Raw genomic sequence first — 6074 nt, forward strand, 5'->3', positions numbered from 1 at the left:
GGATGGACTGCCCGTCTGGCCACGACCCATTAGCCAGGCGGCCAATCGCGGAACGGCGATTTGAGGGCCCGCCCTAAGCGACGCCTCCGACGCGAAGGAAAAACGCGATTCGGCCCGCCCTCCTTCCGAGAAGAGGCACCCAGACCACGCCCTCAGGGGCAGCGACAAATAGGCGAGGGGTGATTTGGTTGAGCCACGCCTCTATGTTTGCGTCGGTTTCGGAGCCACGCCCCCTCTTCTCAAATTATCCCTCTGCAAGATAATATTATTAAGCCGCTCCTTGGGTCCTCTGCGCCTGCGCATCGATGGCCAGTCGGCGCACGGAGGGGCTCCTGGCCAACTTTTAGTTGCGGAACTGCGCCCTCTCTCGGCCAATATTTGTAATATCTGAGCCCTAGACCGCGCTCCAACCTCGATCTAGCTGTGCTCTCTCAGCCAAAGCCATAACTATGAGGCAGAGGCAGCTACATTCCCTGGAGATGCGGACCAGAAACCCGGCCCTTTCGGTATCCTCAGTCCAACCGCCCAGCTGGTCTTCCGGGAGTACTCTGCCTGTTCCATGCCATCGAGAGCGGTTGTTGTACTATGTTCGTTGCGCTGCGCAACATGTGCTTAATAAATTCTTGACGGGTGGATGAATCTGGTCCCTTCGGTGAATGACGACTTCTGGAATCACAAAGATCCAGGTTTGAACAGGGAAGGGGACCTTCCCTCTCCCAGCCTCAGCTTTCCTGGCCTGTTAAATGGGAGTCAAAATACCTTTCTGGCAGGGTTGTTCTACGGTATGAAAGGTGCTAGCAGGTTGTTTGGCATACAAGAAGTTTCCCAAAATTAGTTGATTCACTCATTTGTTCACTTATTCAACATTCACTGAGCGCTTCTGTATGCCAGACGCATGCAATCCGGCTTGCACACGGCGGAGGGTCTCACCCATATCCTCAGGTGCACATAGCTCACAAAACACCCAGACCCACAGCCTTCCCTTCCTCTTTCTTTCTTTTTTTTTTTTTTCCAGGCTTAATTCACTTTATTTTTCTTGTATAAAAACCCTATGTTGTAGCCACAGCTGGAGCCTGGGTCCGCTGCACGGAGACTCTGGTGTGGGTCTTGACAAGGTGGTCAGTGAATTCCTGATAGGGAGACTTGGTAAATACAGTCTCCTTCCAGAGGTCAGGGGTCAGGTAGCTGTAGGTCTTAGAGATGGCATCAAAGGTGGCCTTGGCGAAGTTGCCCAGGGAGGCAGTGCAGCCCCGGGCTGAGGTGTAGCAGTCATTGATACCAGCCATCATAAGCAGCTTCTTGGGCACAGGCGCTGAGACGATGCCAGTGCCCCTGGGTGAAGGGATGAGGTGCACCAGTACAGAGCCGCAGCAGCCTGTCACCTTGCAAGGGACGGTGTGGGGCTTGCCGATCTTGTTCCCCCAGTAGCCTCTGCGCATGGGGACAATGGAGAGTTTGGCCAGGATGATGGCCCCACGGATGGTGGTGGCCACCTCCCTGGAGCACTTAACACCCAGGACAACGTGGCCATTGTAGTCCCCAATAGCAACAAACGCCTTGAACCTAGTGCGCTGGCCAGCACAGGTCTGCTTCTGCACCTGCATAATCTTCAAAACCTCGTCTTTGAGAGAGGCCCCCAAGAAAAAATCAATGATCTCAGATTCCTTAATGGGCAGGGAGAAGAGGTAGATCTCCTCCAGGGACTTGATCTTCATGTCCTTGACCAAGCGGCCCAGCTTGGTGATGGGCATCCACTCCTTACCCTCGGCCTTGCCTCCGCGAGCTCCGCGGCCTCGGCCCCAGCCCCGTCCATGGCCGCGACCCCGGCCCCCGATGCCACTGCCGAAACCTCCGCGGAAGCCACCGCGGTTCCCCATCCCAGGGTCACCAGAGCCTCCGGACCCGCCCCCCTCCGTTCCCCCCCCCCCCCGCGCTGCACCGGCGTCATCCGCCATTTGGTGTTTTCTCGGAGAAGAAGCCCTTCCTCTTTCTTGACATCCCAAGACCCTGACCTGAGTTGTGCCTCCAGGAATTTCACCGGGCTCCCATTTACCTCAGATCTTCCTGTATTGGCATCCTTATTTCACAGGTCTGTCAGTTGCTTTCCTAAACTCGCACATCCATACTCACACACTCTTGTACAAGGGGGAAACCTCTACATAATAAAGATGACTTCTGGCCAGGTGCGGTGGCTCACGCCTGTAATCCCAGCACTTTGGGAGGCCAAGGTGGGCGGATCACCTGAGGTCAGGAGTTCCAGACCAGCCTGGCCAACATGGTGAAACCCCGTCTCTACTAAAAATACAAAAAATTAGCGGGCGTGGTGGTGGGTGCCTGTAATCCCAACTACTCGGGAGGCTGAGGCAGGAGAATCCCTTGAATCGGGAGGCAGAGGTTGCAGTGAGCCAAGATGGAGTCACTGCACTCCAGCCTGGGTGACAGAGTGAGACTGTCTTAAAACAAAAACAAAAACAAAAACAAAAAAACTAATACGTTACCAATTGTACCAATCAAAATTCTAAAACGGAACTTGTATATCCAATGTTAAAATTCCTATGATGCCTTAGACATGTAAGAATGAGCCAGGCATGTGGTGGCTCACACCTGTAATCCCAGCACTTTGGGAGGCCAAGGTGGGTGGGTTGCTTGAGGCCAGTAGTTTGATACCAGCCTCGCCAACATGGCGAAACCTCATCTCTACAAAAATACAAAAATTAGCCAGGCATGGTGGCACGCGCCTGGACTGTAGTCCTAGCTACTCGGGAGGCTGAGGCAGGAGAATCGCTTGAACCCAGGAGGCGGAGGTTGCAGTGAGCCGAGATCACTCCACTGAACTCCAGCCTAGGCAACAGAGTGAGACTCTGTCTCAAAAACAAAAACAGGCCAGGCGCGGTGGCTCAAGCCTGTAATCCCAGCACTTTGGGAGGCCGAGGCGGGTGGATCACGAGGTCAGGAGATCGAGACTATCCTGGCTAACATGGTGAAACCCCGTCTCTACTAAAAAAAAAATACAAAAAAAACTAGCCGGGCGTGGTGGCGGGCGCCTGTAGTCTCAGCTACTTGGGAGGCTGAGGCGGGAGAATGGCGTGAACCCAGGAGGCGGAGCTTGCAGTGAGCCGAGATCACGCCACTGCACTCCAGCCTGGGAGACACAGCGAGACTCCGTCTCAAAAACAAAAACAAAAACAAAAACAAAAACAATGGCCGGATGCGGTGGCTCATGCGTGTAATCCCAGCATTTTGAGAGGCCGAGGCAGGTGGATCATTTGAGGTCAGAAGTTCAAGACCAGCCTGGCCAACATGGTAAAACCCTGTTTCTACTAAAAATACCAAAAAAAGTTAGCCAGGCATGGTGGCGTGCGCCTGTAATCCCAGGGAGGCTGAGGCGCAAGAATCGCTTGAACTCGGGAGGTGGAGGTTGCAGTGAGCCGAGATCATGCCACTGCACTCCAGCCTGGGAGACAGAGCAAGACTCTGTCTCAAAAAAAAAAAAAAAAAAAAATGTAAGAATGGCTAATTTTACAAAAGAAGAAAGAGGAGGGTCCCGGGGAGGTAGCTCCGACCTGTAATCCCAACACTTTGGGAGGCCAAGGTGGGAGAATTGCTTGAGCCCAGGAGTTTGAGACCAGCCAACATAGGGAGCCCCTGTCTCTACCAAAAAAAAAATTTTAATTAGGCCGGGCATGGTGGCTCATGCCTGTAATCCCAGCACTTTGGGAGGCCAAGGTGGGAGGATCACGAGGTCAAGGGATTGAGGCTATCCTGGCCAACATGGTGAAACCACATCTCTACTAAAAATACAAAAATGTGCCGGGCATGGTGGCACGCGCCTGGCCAGTAGTCCCAGCTACTTGGGAGGCTGAGGCAGGAGAATCTCTTGAACTTGGGAGGTGGAGGTTGCAGTGAGTCAAGATCGTGCCACTGCACTCCAGCTTGGCGACAGAGCGAGACTCTGTCTCAGGAAAAAAAAAAAAAAAAAAGAAAGAAAAAAAGAAAAAAAAATTAGCCAGGCAGGGCGGTGCACACCTGTGGTCCCAGCTACTTGGGAGGCTGAGGCAGGAGGATCGCTTGAGCCTGGAAAGTCTGAAGTTGCGGTGAGCCATGAGCCGTGTTTGCACCACTACCCTCTAGCCTGGGTGACAGAATGAGACTCTGTATCAATTAATCAATAAATAAAACTACATACTGTGTGGTGAAAGATGCTACAAAGCTAAAAGACTCACAACAGACTGGCAACAAATATTTTTTTTTTTTTTTTTTTTTTTGAGACGGAGTCTGGCTCTGTCGTCCAGGCTGGAGTGCAGTGGCCGGATCTCAGCTCACTGCAAGCTCCGCCTCCCGGGTTTACGCCATTCTCCTGCCTCAGCCTCCCGAGTAGCTGGGACTACAGGCGCCTGCCACCTCGCCCGGCTAGTTTTTTGTATTTTTTAGTAGAGACGGGGTTTCACCGTGTCAGCCAGGATGGTCTCGATCTCCTGACCTCGTGATCCGCCCGTCTCGGCCTCCCAAAGTGCTGGGATTACAGGCTTGAGCCACCGCGCCCGGCCTGGCAACAAATATTTACAGCAGTAGAGCCACAGAGTAATTATCCTGTCACACATCCCAATCCTACAAACACCAGCTTCACACATGCATCTCAAATGTCTCCATGACAAGTGATACCCCATGACACCCTGCATGATATGCCCACCCTGCATCTTTCTGGGTTTCTCTCTCTCTTTTCTTTTTCTTTTTTCTTTTCTTTTTTTTTTTTTTGAAATGGAGTCTCACTGTGTCACCCAGTCTGGAGTGCAGTGGCACTATCTCGGCTCACTGCAGCCTTTGCCTCCTGGGTTCAGGCGATTCTCCTGCCTCAGCCTCCCGAGTAACTGGGATTACAGGTGTCCACCACAGCGCCCAGCTAACTTTTTTTGTATTTTTAGTAGAGACAGGGTTTCCCCATGTTGACCAGGCTGGTTTCAAACTCCTGACCTCAAGTGATCTGCCTGCCTCGGCCTTCCATAGTGCTGGGATAAAAGGCATGAGCCACTACACCCAGCCCTAGTTTCTCTCTATATCTCATTCTCAACTTTCTCAATACTTGCACCCCTGCCATATAGTTGGAGTTCCTTTTTTTTTCCTTTATTTCTTTTTCTTTTTCTTTTTTTTTTGGAGACAGGGTTTCGCTCTGTCATCCAGGCTGGAGTGCAGTGGTGCGATCTCAGCTCACTGCAACCTTATCTGGGGTTTCATTGCAAGACAACTTCAAGGTTCTGGACGGGGACATGTGGAGGGAAGTGGGAGGGCAGCTGGATGGTGACGTTGGGGGGTATTTAGGGACAGGTATGAGTGGTGATCGAAGGTGGCTTGGGGGTGAGTTTGGGTTCTACAATAGGACAGATTGCAGGCAACTGAAGGATCATTTGAAGGTCTTTGGGAGGAATGGGGCTTCAATAAGACAGTTTAAGAGTGCAGGTAGGAGCCATTGGGAGGGTGGATTGGGAATACGGTTAATGGGGTGGAGGATGGATTGGGGTACAGTTGGAGGCAATACAGGAAGATGGGTTTTTAGAGATAGAGTTCAACCTTCTGTAAGGTGGTTTAAGGAACAGATGTTAACTGTCATAAGATGGTGTGGTAGGCTGAATAATCCCCTCAACCCCTGCCTATATATATATATATATATATATATTTTTTTTTTTTTTTTTTTTTTTGAGACAAAGTCTCACTCTGTCACCCAATCTAGAGTGCAGTGGTGCGATCTTGGCTCACTGCAACCTCTGACTCCCGGGTTCAAGCCATTCTCCTGCCTCAGCCTCTCGAGTAGCTGGGACTATAGACACCCGACACCACACCCAGCTAATTTTTTGTGTTTTTAGTAGAGACGGGGTTTCACCATGTTAGCCAGGATGGTCTCAATCTCCTGACCTCGTGATCCACCCGCCTCAGCCTCCCAAAGTGCTGGTATTACAGGCGTGAGCCACTGCATCTGGCCAAGGAACTTTTTTTTTTAAGAGTCTTGCTCTGTCACCCAGGCTGGAGTGCAGTGGCGTGATCTCACCTCCCTGGTTCAAGCGATTCTCTTTGTCTCCCTG

General features: G+C 51.7%; 1 pseudogene across 1 annotated transcript; it reads right to left on the reverse strand.

Moving 5' to 3' along the window:
• Positions 1–978: 978 nt before the first annotated feature.
• Positions 979–1978, reverse strand: LOC715166 (small ribosomal subunit protein uS5 pseudogene; annotated as a pseudogene). The gene has a single exon (XR_001441970.3). The product of XR_001441970.3 is annotated as a small ribosomal subunit protein uS5 pseudogene (transcript).
• Between the last annotated feature and the right edge of the window lie 4096 nt (positions 1979–6074).

This window comes from Macaca mulatta, chromosome X (assembly GCF_049350105.2).
Source record: "Macaca mulatta isolate MMU2019108-1 chromosome X, T2T-MMU8v2.0, whole genome shotgun sequence".
In the NCBI taxonomy this organism is placed as follows: Eukaryota; Metazoa; Chordata; class Mammalia; order Primates; family Cercopithecidae; genus Macaca; species Macaca mulatta.